Source organism: Cebus imitator, unplaced genomic scaffold (assembly GCF_001604975.1).
Source record: "Cebus imitator isolate Cc_AM_T3 unplaced genomic scaffold, Cebus_imitator-1.0 Scaffold196, whole genome shotgun sequence".
Taxonomy (NCBI): domain Eukaryota; kingdom Metazoa; phylum Chordata; class Mammalia; order Primates; family Cebidae; genus Cebus; species Cebus imitator.
In genome coordinates, this window is record NW_016107511.1 from 861127 (window position 1) to 877921 (window position 16795).

General features: G+C 45.2%; 2 pseudogenes; one reads left to right on the forward strand and one right to left on the reverse strand.

Annotated features, from left to right (window-relative positions):
• Positions 1–10877: 10877 nt before the first annotated feature.
• LOC108317001 lies at positions 10878–11878 on the forward strand (annotated as a pseudogene).
• A 1417-nt stretch (positions 11879–13295) lies between these two features.
• LOC108316980 lies at positions 13296–16380 on the reverse strand (annotated as a pseudogene).
• Between the last annotated feature and the right edge of the window lie 415 nt (positions 16381–16795).

Here is a 16795-nt window from a genome sequence, read left to right on the forward strand (position 1 = left end):
ACCACAAATGTCCACAGCACCCTCCTCGGAGGAAACTCAAATCCTGAAGTTGAAATTCTTTGTGACAGATAATTTGCTTGCGACACTGTGAAAAGCTCTGGTGCTCATATGACACACCTGACTGAACCCCCTTTCCTGCCGCGCTATGTTACTGATTTGCAGCTTGTGCTTCTGGAGTGAAATTATTTTTCATTGTTAACACTGAGCTAAAAAAAAAATGCTGTGTGTTTTATGAATGCTCTAATCTGTTTCCTGGCTAATACTTTTTTTTTTTTTTTTTTTTTGGTGTGAGGAATTTAATGAGACAATGCATACAAAGTGCTCAGAACACCAGAGATACCCAGCATTCAACCCAAGTGTTAGCCACTGTCCTTATAGCACCAATGTCCTTTCCCCCACATGCCTTCACCCCACATTCCTGGATAATACCTTTAAGGATAATGCTCTGAGTCAGGCGTGGTTGTGCGTGCCTGTAGTTCCAACTACTTGGGAGGCTGAGGCAGGAGGACCACCTGAGCCCAGGAGTTTAAGGCCGTAGAGTCCTATGGTTGCACCTGTGAATAGCCACTGCACTCTCGCATGAGCAACGTAGCAAGACCTTGTCTCCGAAAAGAAAAAAAGAATGTTCTATAGAGATTGACTTTCACTTGAGGAATACTCAGGCTTTAGGTTCTTCCTAGCTTGGGGCTCTTATTTATTTATTTATTTACTGAAACAGGACGTCTTCCTCTGTGGCCCACACTGAGGTGCAATGGCACAATCTCAGCTCACTGCACCCTCTGCCTCCTGGGTTCAAGCTGTTCTCCCCAGCCTCCTGAGTAGCTGGGATTATAGGCATGAGACATCACAGGCCGGCTAATTTTTATATTTTTAGCAGAGACGGGGTTTCACCATATTTGTCAGGCTGGTCTTGAACTCCTGATCTCAGGAGATCTCGGCCTCCCAAAGTCCTGGGATTATAGGCATGCTTGGGGCTTTTAGATTTCGAAATCTAAACATTCATTGGCCCCGTCCCTTTTGAGTGTTGACTTTGGTTTTCTCTTCTCTCTTTAAATTTCCGTCCTTCTGCTTTCTTACATTGTTTTCTTTTTGAATTCTTGCTTTATCTGTCTTTTGTTCACGTTTTAATGCTACATGTGGGCAGGGGTGAGAGACATGAGCGAGCGCCTTGGTGAGCAAGGCTTGCTTTAAAGAGCTGAGAAGAGCTGCCTGCACCACAGCTTCGTCTTCCTCCAGTCCTCAACATAGCGTCGCTCTTCAGTCACACCATGATCTGCATCAAAAGAGTATTTTAAAATATCCAGCATTTTCTCCCTGTATTGAGGCTGACCCTGATCAGGCTTGTAAGTACCTGTCATCAGCTCTGCCAACTGCGCCCATGCAGCTTCGCTCTCAGAAGTGTTTAAACAAGACGCTAGCACTCAGGGCAGTTGTGTGGACACTGCGGGGGACAGGCTGGAGAGGATCCAGGCCCATCGGTCTCCCAGGGTCTCCCTCCACCTCTGACATTCCGCCTGGCTTCAGGGTCCATCTGTTTGTCCATCCGCCGAGATGAACAAAAAATTCATGCACTGACTCAAAACAAACCAAAAAAGAAAAACAGGCAATAAAAATCCCTCCCTCCTTCGTAGCTGAACAAAAACGTGTATTCAGTTAATACTTGCTCCTTGAAAATGAGTAGTGAACGTGGAACCAAGCTTGTCTTGTTTGTGTGTCTGGTAGCTTTGTTTTTTCTTACCAGTATTCTGCCTAACGTTTGCTTCTCTGATAGTTGTATTTATTGCCTAGCAAGCAAGCCTGTGGCTGGGAAAATAGAATAGAAGCAAAAAAAAAAAAAAAAAAGAAGAAACAAAATGAAAAATGCCTGGTTATTGATGTACTAGATTTGTGTATGTATTTTAAACGCTTACTATTTTGCCTTACATGGAGTAATCAAGAAAAAGGTAAAAATTCAAAAGTGAAATAAAAGTTTTATCAGTTAAAAGAAGGGAGACTTTTGATTTTCCTTTTCAGGCAGCACTTAACACACTTGAATTATACTTTCCATTACTATGTGTGGATGTTAGCCAATAAAACTGTGAGTAAAAGGCTTGACTTCCTTATGCCCATTGAAAAAATTTATTTTGAATTTTTGTGGGTACACAGTAGGTGTATATATTTATAGGGTAACAAGACATTTTGATAGAGGCATGAAATGCATAATAAAATGCATTGCATCAGGGCAAATGAGGTCTCCTCTTCACTCTTACTTATTATTATTATTATTTATTTTTTCAAACAGAGTCTTCCTCTGTTGCCCAGGCTGGAGTGCAGTGGCACAATCTCGGCTCACTGCAGCATCCGCCTCCTGGGTTCAAGCAATTCTCCTGCCTCAGCCTCTCAAGAATCTGGGATTACAAGCATGCACCACCACACCTGGCTAATTTTTGTATTTTTAGTAGAGGTGGCGTTTCACCATGTTGGCTGAATAGGCTGGTCTCGAACTCCTGACTTTAAGTGATCTTCCCGCTTTGGCCATTGAAAGTGCTGGGGTTATAGGCCTGAGCACCATGCCTGGCCTTCCCCTTCACTCTTAAGTCAGAAATATTTTTCTACTTTTTCCATCATGGAGTTTGTGATTTAAAACAGAAGAGGGAAAGCCATCTTATGCTCCTGCATTTACTGCACTATTAGGTTCATTTAACAGCAAACATATTTCTTGAGGATGTTGGCTGCCAAAAGTTTTAAAATCTGAGTGGACAGGTGTCCCATTAAGCGGTTTTGGTTTATGAATTTTAGGGAAGTTATTCACTGGATACGTCTAAATGCCCTGTTGTTTATTGTTGCAAAGTATGAAGACTTTGTTTGGATCTCACCCCATTATACGTATTTTTCTCTTTTTGGTGCCTAAAATCTACCAGGTGAATATATGGCGAGGATGAGGCAAATGTGCCCTGCCTGTAATATGCCAGTTTAATTGCTCATGGAATTTGTGAATGACGTGGAATGGGAAGTGAGGGGAGAGTGAAATGTGGGGATGGGAATCTCAAGAGCTGGTCTTGACAACATGTGACTTGCCACAGTCAGGCCGGGCGTGGTGGCTCACACCTGCAGGCCCAACAGTTTGGGAGGCTGAACCGGGAGGATCACTTGAGGCCAGGGGCTCAGACAAGCCTGGGCAACATAGAAAACCCATCTCTACAAAAAAATAAAAATAAAAATTAGTAGGGCATGGTGGCACCTGTGGCCCCAGCTGCTTGAGTCTGTTTAGGTCACCGCTGTCTCCCCAGTACCAGGATCCCTTGAGCCCAGAAGTTCAAGGCTACAGGGAGCCCTGATGGTGCCACTGCACTCCAGCCTTGGGTGACAGAGCGAGGCCCTGTCTCTAAAAAAATAAAAATAAAAAAAAGCAAACTTCTATGAATGGTGGAATTCATTGACTTTGGTCAAAGGCTGAGATCACCTGTAAGACGGGGGACCATTTGCTGCCAGATTAGCTTGGTTCCATGGTGACATATTTTCATAACTCCTGCACATTGCCATTATGGAGGGTTGCTGTGTCTAGTAGTGTGATAATCTGGTTATCATATTTCTCCCCCACCAGACTAGAAAACCTACGAGCCCCAGGGCTGAGTCTGTTTTGTGCATTGCAGCATTCCCACCGCCCAGGCCAGAGCCCAGCACAGGGACGATGTGCAGTGCACTTAGGATCAAAGGTGTATCCTTTGCTGTATCTCACGTACCTGTGTGACTGGCCGCAACCCCTTTAGCCTCCAGATAGTTCTTGGAAATGATGGTAGAGAAGCGTGGATGTCTGGACTGGGAAAGGGGCGACGGGAAACTCTCCTGTATGGCAGAGTAGCAGCCTCCACGCAGGGCGCACTCACTGTTTAGACAGCTGTCAATTAAGAACTTTTGGTGTGCCTGCTACTGGCGAGACAGTGGTGGCCTAAACAGACATGAGCTCTGCCACACAGTTTTTGTTCTTCTGGAATTTACAGTCCAGTGAGGGAGATAGACTGTAGTAAAAGAGCCACAGACATGAGTGGACAATTACAAATTGAGGGCAGCAGGTCAACCCAGAAAAGCCAAGGGACAGGCAGCCGTAAGAGCATCCATCCGTGGAGCCCAGCGTAGAACTGGGGAGTTAGGGGAGGCTTCCCATAGGGAGCCACACTTCTGCTGAGTTGCAGGTATCTAGAATGGAGAGGCTTGTGCAAAGGCCCTGTGTCTAGAAGAAGCTGAACTTCTTCAAGGACCTGCCAGAGGACAAGATGGCAGGAGATGAGAGGTTAGAACATGAGAAGTCAATGGCAATGTGCAGTAGTTGTGAAAGCACGTCACAATGGAACCAAGTTAATCTAGCAGCAGGGGGTCCCCCTTTTATAGGTGATCCCAGTCTTTGACCAAAGCCAGTGAACTCCACCATTCACATAGGTTTGCTGTTTATTTTTGTGTTTTTAGAGACAGGGTCTTGCTCTGTCACCCAGGCTGGAGTCAGGGCTCACTGTAGCCTTGAACTTCTGGGCTCACGGGATCCTCCCACCTCAGCTGCCCAAGCAGCTATGACCACAGGCACCATCATGGAACCCTGAAAATAGGGGAGCCTGGTGCCAGGTGAGGCACAGAGGTCAGCAGAGGCCAGATCACACGATCCTTAGGTGTCAAGTGTTTTAGTCTTTATTCTTAAAGAATGGGTGGTCTTGAAGTAAAGCAGAGTGTGGTATAATAGGCGTATCTGTTATTTATTGCTGTGTAACAAATTACCCCAAAGGGTAGTGACATAAAACAACTTATATTACTATCTCACAGCTCTTTGGGCTAGGAATTTGGTCATGGCTTAGCTGGGTCCTCTGCCTCTGGGTCTCCCACAAGCTTACAATCCAGTGTCAGCGGGAGCCGCAGCTATCTCAAGGATTGCCTGGGGAGAGGGTTCATTTCCAAGGTCACCAAGTGGCTGTTGGCAGACCTCAGGCCTTTGCTCACAGCGGGCTGGAGGCATTTCTTCATTGTCTCACGAGCCTCTCCCTAAGGCTTCTCACAACATGGCAATTTGATTCCCCCTGAGTGGTAAGGCAGGAGACAAAGAAAACATTGCTTTTGTAACCAAATCTGAAATGTGACATTCTGTCACTTTTACAATATTCTATTCATAGAAACAACTCACCTGCTGCGGCCCACACTCAGGAGGAGGTTGTACCAGGGAGTGAATGCCAGGGGGTGGGAATGTCTGGGTGCCAGTGCAGATGCTGCCTACTGCAGTGTGGAGAATGCATTGGAGGGGTCAGAATGAACATAGCGAGAAGATTCAAAGCCTCCTGAAGGAGTCTATGCAAGGGACGGTTGCAGACTGTAGCTTGGAAGAATCCGGTAGCTGTGGTGACGATGGACTCTGGGTGTATACGTTGGAGAGACACTTAGAAGGTGAAATTGACAGGTAGTAGCTTAGAGATGAGTTGGATATGAGAGAAAAGGAAGAGAATGTCACAGAGCATTCTTAGGTGTCTGTCTTCTATACTGCACGGACTGGGGCCATTTGTGGAGTCAAGGACCGTGAGGCGAGGACCAAGTTAATGGGGAAAATCAGGGGTTCCGTCTTGAAGGGACTGGCACTGAAACGATACACAAGGACCCTGAGATTCCAAATCACTTTACTGGACATCTCGTGCATGCAGGAAGATGTCTAAATCTTGAGCCCAGACATGCAGGCTTGATGTTTAAGAGTGGGAGCATCAGCAGGCTGCCTTGTGAAGAAAGCTCAGGCTGATGAGGGGTGGATCCGGGCCTGAGTCTTGGTGAGCTCCCCATGTCATGATGGGTAGAGAAAGAGCAGCCTAAAAGAAGGTAGGTAAGGTGGGGCTATATCAGAGAGACAGTGGTCAGGGAGGGGCTATTTCAGAGGCACAGAGAGGAGAACATTCAGGAAGGAGGGAGTGGCTGACAGCACTAGGGCTGCTGGATGACTGTCACTTGTCGGCACACACTTACTGAGCACCTGCTAAGCGTCAGGCCCTGAGAGCCTCCATTTGTTGTCACCTTCCTGCACGTCTCAGTGTAGGGGATATGTGGGAACCGAACACCTGACGTATACTTTTAAATCCCCCAGCCACAATGCTAGCTGCCAAATCAACGTTAGCAGATGCTTGACATCGTGATTTTTCCAAGGGCCTGGCTGGATGGGGTGGGTGTTTTGCATGCAGCCCCTAGACTGGCCGCATAAGGCTGGGGACTTCATAACAAAACAGACACCAGGACCGTGGTCCCAGGAGACTCCAAGTCAGTGGGTCAAAGATAACTAGGCAACTGATTTTAAATAATCAGGTTTTTTTTTTTTTCCTGGTGCACAGGCAGGATGGGGAGCCCCTCAGAGGTCTGGGCTGAATTCTGATTCCTCCAAGAGTCAGTGCTTCCACCCCGCATGGGTCACTTGCTGAGCCTCCTTTTCCTGCCATGAGAGATAAGGAGGACGGCAGTTGCCCACTAGGTTGTTGTCTTGAATGGGATCCTGTTTGTGGAAGCCCTGGAGTAACGTCTCAAAAGAGTCCCAAGTCTCAGGGTGGTTGGGGATGGCGCCACTCAGGCATTAATGTGCATGAAACATCTGGAGATCCTGTAAAATGTGCATTCGGCTTCGGTCGCCCTGGGTGGGATTGTGAATCTGCCTTTATAGCACACTTCCATCTGAGTCAATGCTCTGTTGTGTGAACCATGGGTCCTTTGGATGGTAATGGTTGGTGAAATTTGCATGTGGTGTTATGCATGACCTCCTAGCTGAGGTCTTCATGATGTTCGCATTTGATGACATCATCACAAGATTGCTTCATGTTTCATAAATTGTATCTTCTGCAGTACTAATAACCAAAAGAAGCCATTCTAACCCCAGAGCCAGCAATCATAGAAACAGTGAACCCTCCAGCTCTGAGCACTTTGATAATGAAAAGCAAGCAGCCCACTAGAGCATCGGCAACAGAAGAATAGAACACTCAGTCAAACTCGTGATTGTAAACCACGGCACGAGCAGCATAGGTTGCATAGGCATATGAATCAGTCAATCCCACCCACTGCAAATGCAGAATGTTTCAATATGCTTCATTCCAAAGTACTTTTGAATAAAAAGCTTATTCAGGGGGTAAATGCAAATTAGCTCTAGGTGTGCTCCCTTCAGCCAGCTGTAGAGGAATCTTAAGGGCAAGGATTCAGCGCCTCTACAAACCCTTTCTGCTTTCTCCTCTCTGCTCGCAAGCCCTCTCTACAATCCTGAGAGCGTGATTTCCTTTACCCGCATAATTTCAAAATGCATTTCATCTCTGTACATACTCTGCTTGTCAGAGCCTGTTGCAAACATCATCAGCTTAAAAAAGGTCCGGGCACGTGTCATCCTGGGCTGTACCCCATATGAGTAACCCCCTTCATGAAACTGTGACTCATCAGAGAAATGCAAATTAAACTCACCATGAAAGATCACCATACATTCAACAGAATGAATAAAATTCAAAAGACTGACAATGCCAAGTGCTGGCAGGGATAGCAAGTACACGGAACTCTCACCCACTGCTGCAAGGGGGCAAAGGGTGGATCAGCTGCTTTGAAAACTGGAACTACCTTCTCAAACTAGATCTATGCCTGTCTTGTGACCCAGAAATATCAGTTACCTGTAGGTGTTGTCAGGCCTGAGCTCTTTTGCTAAAGCAACTGCTGACCCCTAGTCAGAGCATGAAACGTCATGATTAATTAATAGTGGTGCTTTGCACCTGTGGATTTGAGGAGCACCGTGTGAGCTGTGCCGGTTTGTCAACATCGTTCATTGGTAACAGATGATTTGTACCTGGCATTGCTGAGAATCCTAGAGGGCTCGGCTATTGCAGCCATGGCGTTCTAAAGTGCCTGATAGATGGAAAAATTAGAGGGAGTAACAAACATGTTTTGTAAATATCTTTTTGTTAAAATTCATATGAAATGTTGTTTTGCGGGGAGAATGGCCAAACTAAGGGAATGTGTGCTCTTTCCAGGTCCACAAGGGGGTGTAGTTTCTAGGGCAGGAACTTCCCAGCGACAGGCCCTACCTGCCTTCCCCCATGCCTCCATCCAGGACTTAAGGGTCTTTGTTTAACTTTGGCACATGCGGGAAAGGATCAAAGATCAGTCACTCCAGCGGAAGTTTAAAGGAACTCTTTCCATTGGCCAGGGGGCTTAGAGAAGGTGGAAATTCCTCCCAGGTTAAAAGTCCCCTTCTTCCTGACCTCCTTGGATTCCATACGTGGGTCCCCTTCCACTACCTTTGTGGAAGCTGCTTTCTCTCTCCTGGATTCCATCTTTCTGGATTCTCTCACTCAGTGTGAGAGGAGCTTTCCTTCCCTGATTTTCCCCTTCTGGGGACCCTTCTCAGGAGAAAGCAGCTTTTCTTTCTCCTCATTCAGTGTGAGAGCTAGCTGTTTCTCTCTCCCCCCCTTCTTCTTTGTTCTCTCTCTCTCTCTCTGCCTAAATAAATCACTTTCTGCAAAAACTTGTTGGGTCCAGTATTTACTTGCGAGCGCACCTCACCTTCTCCCATTCTTGGGAGAGCGAGAGAACAGCAGCCTGGATCCCAGCAGGGAGCAAGCTAAACCTCCCTTGCACCCCGAAACCTGGAAACAAAACCACCTGTTGAGTAATCTGCAGTGTGTTTGAACCCTGGTTCAGGGGAGTCAAGAGAAGGGTGAAGTGTAGAGAGCTCTATGCCACTGCGCTCACAGTGAGGCAAGATGAACCATTACCTGTTATGTCTGTGCATTTTGTTTTACTTATCTCTGTATATACGTAGTGTATATAAAGGACAAACGAGTCCTAGTTTACATCTAGTTTTTCTAGATGTTAAAGAGGGTGCTAATGTATGGCAAAAGTAGAGTTAGCGAACTCATATATTTCATACATTTTGTTTTAAAATTCCAAGGAAAGATTGTCTTCTGAAAAGCCGAGCATTCTTTCTCACTGGGTTGATGGAGCTGGGAAGGATCCTAGGCCAGAATGTCCATATTTCAAAGACTCTTTCAAATTATAACTATGGTTACATGTGTGCAGTTTATTCCAGACTGCTGTGTACATAGTGGACAAATTCAATCCTTACCTGAAACATCTAGTCTCTCTAGATGTCTAAAGTGCCTGATATATGTTAAATGTTGAGGTGGCAGCATAGCACTTTGCAAATACCTTTTTGCTAAAAGTTGTGGGAAATACTCATTTTTGGAAATTGAATTGTGAGCAGTATAGTACTGTCTATACTTGTTCATGACTTAGAGGAAGTGAGAGGGAGGAAATTGCAAAAGGTAATATGCTAGTGTGTTCATACTTGGACATTTTCAGACACCATTTTTCTGTAGCTTTTGTGCATCTTGTTTTGCTGTGCATATAGTGCATATAATGAAAAAGCAAGTCTTAATTTTGCAACATCTGGTCTCCAGATGTTAAAGAGATTTCCAGTGGATGGCAAACTACTAAGAAAATTAGCATATTTTTATTCCTTGTGTTGAAATTTATAGGAACACTTTGTTCTGTCAATGACTTTTGGATAGAAATTCGCTCATCTCTAAGTGTTACATGTGCCTGTATTTGTCCACTGGATTGAAGGCAGAGAGGAAAAAGTGAGGAGAAAATGGTTCAAGGCCAAAAAGGTCATTTTAGAAGATACCTTGGATTATAACCATTGCTATGTGTGTACGATTTCATTTAATGGTGCTGTGGACAATGGTGGACAAGTTAAATGAAATATCTAGTCTTTCAAGACATTTGAAAATGCTCGATTATTCATTTATTTATTTTTATTTTTATTTATTTTTTGTGACAGGGTCTTACTCTGTTACCCAGAGTGGAGTGCAGTGGTGCGATCTCGGCTCACTGCAACCTCCGCCTCCCAGGCTCAAGCGATTCTCCTGCCTCGGCCTCTCCAGCAGTTGGGGTTACTGGTGCGCTCCACCACCACCCTGCTAATTTTTGTATTTTATGAGAAATGGGGTTTCACCAGGTTGGCCAGGCTGATCTTGACCTCCTGACCTTAAATGATTCATCCACCTCGGCCTCCCAAAGTGCTGGAATTACAGGCATGAGCCACTGCACCTGGCAGGTGATTATTAGAAGTAGTATACTTGCATTTTTTAAATTTGTAAATAGCTTTTAAAAAACAGATGGGAAATAACTATTTGTAAGTGGAGTTGTTGAACTACCTCTGCAAACAGTATACTCTCTGTACTTGTTTATTGGGTTGAGAGTGCTGAGAGGGAAGAAATTGCAAAAGGTGTTTTGCTAGTGTTTATTAGAAACTTTCAGTTTAATCCATAGCCTCCCAGAGTACTGGGATTACAGGTGTGAGCCACTGCACCCAGTCAATAGTGGCTATTAAAAGATAAGCCCTAATGCTCAAAGTATGTTAAAAAATAGATGTAGTAAAACAATCTATCTATAAATGTTCCTTTGTTAGATTTAGGAAGGCCTGTCTTCTGGGAGTGACCTTCATTACTCCACCTCTTGGAGCCAGATACAGTCCTATACTTAGTCACTGGGGTGGTGGAAGATGGAGAAAAGGAAGGCTGAAGGAAAGGGCTCCTTGCTAGTATCTTCACATCTAGAAGACAGTTTCAGATGGTAACCATAGGTCTATGTGAGCATTTTTAGTAAAGTGCCTGTGTGTAATTCTGGACAAGGTTCATTATTTTGCAACATGTAAGCTTTATGAATGTCCTGGGGAACACGGGCAGCCGCCAGAGACCTAGCCCAGGGGCGCAGCTGGGAGCTGAATCTCACCTGGGGTGTGCGAAGAAGGCTAGGACAAGCGAGTAGAAAAGTGGGGCGCAATCCAGGGGTGTTGGGGTCCATGTCAGTTGCGCATGTGCCAGGCCCACAGCTGAAGTTGGAGCACGGCCTGAGTAATGGCAATGTAGACGCGGCTTGAAGCAAATGCAGATACTTCAGTGGAAGAAGAAAGGTCTGGCCTACAACCCATTTCATGGTGAGAACAGCGTGGCATAAATGCCAACGATGTGAAAAAAAACAGAAGCAGCTGGATTCCATACTGTGGAGACTGTTGCCTATGCACCAAAGAAGGAGGTAATAAATACTAAGGGTATCAGGAAGCCAAGGCTGATACAATTATGGCTGAAAGCAGCTAAGTTAGTTTCAGTGGGTTTCACCACGCAACTGAATTCCACCAAAGGCGGCCAGAGACTGGCTCCAAAGAGCTTGACAAACTACTTCAAGGTGGAATTAAGACTGAATGGATCACAGAGACATTTGGAGCATTCCGAACTGGGAAGACCCAGATCTGTCATACATACACTGGCTATCACCTGCCAGCTTCCCATTGACCGGGGTGGAGGTGAAGGAAAGGCCATGTACATTGACACCAAGGGTACTTTAGGGCAGAACGGCTGCTAGCAGTGGCTGAGAGGTATGGTCTCTCTGGCAGTGATGTCCTGCGTAATGTAGCATATGCTCACGCGTTCAGCACAGACTGCCAGACCCAGCTCCTTTATCAAGCGTCACGATAGTAGAATCGGTATGCACTTCTTATTGCAGACAGTGCCACCACCCTTTACAGAACAGACCACTGGGGTCGAGGTGAGCTTTTAGCCAGGCAGATGCACTTGTCTGGGTTTCTGCAGGTGCTTCTGCGACTTGCTGATGAGTTTGGTGTTGCAGTGGTAATCACTAATCAGGGGGTACCCCAGGTGGATGGAGCAGCCATGTTTGCTGCCCATCTCAAAAACCTGTTGGAGGAAATATCATCACCCATGCATCAACAACTAGATTGTATCTGAGGAAAGGAAGAGGAGAAATCAGAATCTGCAAAATCTACGACTCTCTCTGCCTTCCTGAAGCCAAAGCTATGTTTGCCATCAGTGCAGACGCAGTAGGAGATGCCAAAGACTGAATCATTAGTGGTTTTTTCCTGTTACAAACCTTAAGTGTGGCAGCCTAATGGGAGTGCACCGCCCTGCCCGCTGGGGCTCTCCGAAGGCCTCTGCCTGTTGTGACTGCCAGGAAAAGGCTTCCGGGAAAACAGCTATTGTGTCAGCTTTTCTGATGGTGTAAACAGGAGACAGGTCAGTAGGCACAAACTAATCTAAAATGTTTATTCCTTCTGGAGTGTAAAAAAGATTATTGTATTTATTTATTTTCTCATTTCAAGCACGTATTTTTCATCAGGACACAAGAAGACGTTACATACATTCTAATACACATGGGGGAGCGGTGATGAGAACTAGAGCTAGCAGATAACAGGGAGGAGAATAAGCAGGACAAAGTCATCTCACATCATGTTTCTTGTTTTCTTTTTTTCTTCTTCTTTTTTTTTTTTTTTTTTTTATTGAGATGAAGTCTCGCTCTGTAGCCCGGGCTGGAGTGCAGTGGCTCGATCTTGGTTCACTGCAACCTCTGCCTCTTGGACCTGGTTCAAGCAATTCCCCTGCCTCAGCCTCCGGAGTACCTGGAATTACAGGTATGCACCACCATGCCCAGCTAATTTTTGTATTTTTAGTAGAGACGGGGTTTCACCATGTTGGCCAGGCTGGTCTTGAGCTCCTGAACTCGTGATCCACCCGCATCGGCCTCCCAAAGTGCTGGGATTACAGGCACGAGCCACTATACCCGGCTCATGTTTCTTATTAAATACCCACGTGTTCATTATATATTATGGCATTGTTCTATGTTCTCACGTTACCCACAATATCACTAGATAACCACTGCTTGCAACCGTCCTCCTTCCCAGTACTGGTCTGACGCAGCCGGCCTATGGCAAAGTCTTCCATTCCCAGTACTACCTGAGGATTGATTATTGTACTTTTTGATAAAGCCCTTGATGCAAGGCTGACATCAAAAAATTTTTGATACATTATTGGTTCAAGAAAACGCTAGTGCACTATAGACGCCTTTGGGGGAAATTTTGTTTAAATAAATACGGAGTGGAAAGTTGCTCCCTGCAGATTCGAGGGGGGCTGTTGGTGTGCCGCCCACCTGGGCTGCTCCAGAAGGGAGCCCTGGGGTGGGGCGACCCTCGAGACGGGTGTAGGCCCCTTCCGTCTGCGCCACCAGCAGGGTCCTCTTTTTGCTCTGTTCAGAAAATGCCTTGTGGATTTGGTACTCAAAGGGGAAGGGGCAAAAAGTAAAAGGATGAGGGGTGAGACACACATCCAGGGAAGAAGGGTTTCAGCGCAGAACCAACATCCCTCCGGGGCCCGGCTCTCTACACGGTCCGGCGGCCCTTGCCTACCGCGGCATGCCTGCTAGTCGGGGTGGGCTCTGCGGGCAGGGGCGGACTGCGGGTGGAGGTGGAGTGGAGGAGGGTCAGGTTACGTGTTGCTGTTGCACAGAAACCTGTAACAGAGGTGCGCGCTGGCCGTGAGGACCGTGGCCATGCACCTGTTGACCAAGAAGAGCTTCCAGAGAGTCGGTGCATGGTCCTCCTTCTTCGCGGGTGGTGACAGCTCCTCTTTGGCTGGGAAGGCAGCCTGGGCACCTCGAAGACTTCCCTTCACGACCCCACTTCTGACTTCAGTGTCTTGCCTCAGGCTTTCCAAGCTGTAGGGTACGGCATTTAAGGGGCTTCCTGTTTCTTCCTTGATGGGGCAGTCTTTATCCTCCTGGGTCTCATCCTTCCGCCACTGGTGGTTTGGGAAGAACTCCCTGCATTTCCCATTGTGTGGCTCCAGAATTCATTTGGGTGTCTAGGGGCGGGGGTGGGGGTGGAGGTGGGGGCGCGGGAGGCTGGGGGACGTGCTCGGGTGGGGGCTCTAGTGGAAAAGCTCCTTCCGCTGATCCTGCATGGAAGAGTCTCCCATGATGAATTGGCACATTGGATCACAGCCAGGTAAAAGAAGCGCGGCTGGTCTGCTGTCTGGATCAGCCCCATCCGAAACTTCTCATTTCTAACGGCACTTTCTTGATATCAACGGAAGAAGGGTCTTTCCTCTTGTCCATCAGCAAGAGGCAGATATCAGCCAGACAGAAGGTCCGGGACTTGCCAATGCCCACACTGCAGTGCACCACTAAGGGGCCATGCTCCGGGCTGAGTGGCCCTGACTCTCTGACTTTGAAAAGAAAGTTCAAGAATGAGGCTGGCAATTCGGGTATTCCACAGTCAGGCCGTGTGATATAGTGGAAATGTAAGATCTGTCAAGTTTCTTGGGTTGTAAGATTTTCCATTGCTAGCTGTGGAACTGTATAATATGACTTGATATCTTCAGAGATCAATGTTAATTTCAAATTTGTGTCTTCAAAGATCATTTCTTTTTCTTCTTTTTGTGGCCAGTGATAAAAACTAGAACTAATGAATTACCCGATTTGTAATTTTTTTTTGTTATAATTTATAGAAAAGATGCAACTTGGACAAGGAATTTTTTTTTTTTTTTTTTTGACACAGAGTCTTGACTTGTCACCCAGGCTGGAGTGCAATGGCATGATCTTGGCTCACTGCAACCTCTGCTTCCTGGGTTCAAGCAATTCTCCTGCCTCAGCCTTCTGAGTGCTGGGATTACAGGCACCTGCCAGCACGCTTGGCTAATTTTTTGTATCTTTAGCAGGAATGGGGTTTCACCATGTTGGCCAGGCTGTTCTCAAACTCCTGACCTAGTGATCCGCCAGCATTGGCCTCCCGAGGTGCTGGGATTACAGGCTTGAGCCACACACCCAGCTGACATGGAGTTGCTAATCCACCTCTGAGCAGTGTATGCCAGGACTTCTTCATTAGATTGGCAACAGAGGAGCAGAAGGAAGTGTAAAGAGAGTGATGTTTGCAGATGTGTCCATATTTACATTTTTATGATAGCTATTGATGTATGTGCATCTTTTTTAGCTGTACTATAGGAATACATTAAGTAATTCAATGAAAACATACCTTGTTAATATTTTAATAGTACAGATCTGCTAATGAGTTCTCTTAGAAACATTATTGTTAATTATTCTGTTGCTGTATATTTCATTTTAAATTGAGCATTAAGGGAATGAAGTATTTTAATCAAAACTCTGCCAATGCTTTTATCTAGAGGCATGTCACCATTTTTGTCTTCTATGACATTTTTGTCCCAAGAAAGGCGGGGTTACATTTTTTTCTAACAGATTGAGTTGGTGTAGTATATTCTTGGTTATCAAAATACCCATATAGCTTTGAGATATTGAATTGGTAAATACTCAAGATGTGTGAAAAAGCATGATATATACTGTATGATCTCATACAGTATATTGACTGTTGTGTCTACATGTGGGAATTCACTCAGGGTGGTGGCAAAATTATTAAAGGAAAAATAGTACAGAAAGTTATAGGATGTAGTCTCAAACCCTTTTGGAAGGCCTAAGGGTTTTTTCTACAGTTCTTGGCTGAAGCAGCCAGAGTCTCTTTGCAGGAGCCACAGAGATTAAGGTGCAAATACAAAGGATTGTGAATAGTTTACCTAGCTAGCTTGTTTACTCATGTGGTCTTAAAACTAAACTTTGAGCCGGATGGCCCTTTTGGGGGAGGTCGTCTAGGGAGATTACCCACTAATGGTGTTTGCTTTGGGCATCCAAACCTGTCCGTTAATTTTTCTCTACAAGTGTGTTGACTTAGAGCCTCTGTTATTAAATCTATACTGAATAAATGGCGAGAGGGCAAACTAGTCAGCTGCAGGATCATGTAGCTGTGCTCTTTCTCTGTGAGTGGCTCAAAACTCCTTGGCCCCCTCATTCACTGGAAATTTATGGGATGAATCCTGGCATCTACACCCACACAGGACCTAGAAGGACATGTTAAACTGTAAACTGCTTATGATTGTGGATGACTTTGTTCTTTGCTTTTTGTGTTTTTCAGTTTCCTATAATGCACATAGTAACTTTAAAAAATAAAGGCTTTTTTAAAACCTAAAAAAAGAGGAAGTTATAGAATTGAGTACTCCATGAGATATGGTAAAATCACCTTATGCTAATGGTTGCAATATAATGGTATAAATGAGCTTTCACTATATGTATTAATGAACTTTAAGATTTGGAAATCAAAATTCGGTTCATATATTCAATTAAATGTGCTCAGATTTTATTGTGTTAGATAGGCACATTTTTCTAATGCAATATGAGTGAATCAATAGAATCTTCATATTATTGATGAAATGTGGTCATTTCCATGTAAATCTTATATGGCTATTTCCATATGAATATTAATAATCTATGGACCATATGTTACTAATAGGTATTTAAATTCCTTCAAGTGCTTGTGGATGTAACTTTATGCCATAGCTTTATCTTTGGCATGAAAAAAATAAATGGATAAGAGAGACGACTTGTAGTAACATCACATTTATGCCCAGCTTCTGTGTGTATTCACAGTATTCTGTGGAGAGGGGGCGAGTATAAGTCAAATTCCTGATACCTTGAATAACTCTCAAATCTGTATCTCTGTTTCATCATGCCACCGTGAGCTAGGTAGATTCTCCTATTCCTTCTCATCCTTCCACACAATACCCGCCTGTCCACTTTGACTTTTATTTTGACTTTCAAGGCTGGGGATGTTAACAGTTGGCGGAAGAAGTGCAGTGCTGCTGCTCAGCGAGAAGCTTGCGTGGCCTTGCTAGGTTTCCAAAGCACAAAACCACACACCGTTTTCATTAGTGTGAAGTGCAAGATTCTCTATTCTGTGCTCATTTGCAAAGAAATTAAGACGTTACCTTTCAGTGGAAAAATTTCCCTGAGTGCCCTAGTTCAGAGGAGCAACGAAATGTAATACTCAGAGTCAGATGTTGAGGAACTCCTCAAGTTTCCTGTAAAAGAGCAGAAGCACAGGCTGCAGGATGACTGAGGGTGGGGCTGGCCCTGCAGCAACCGA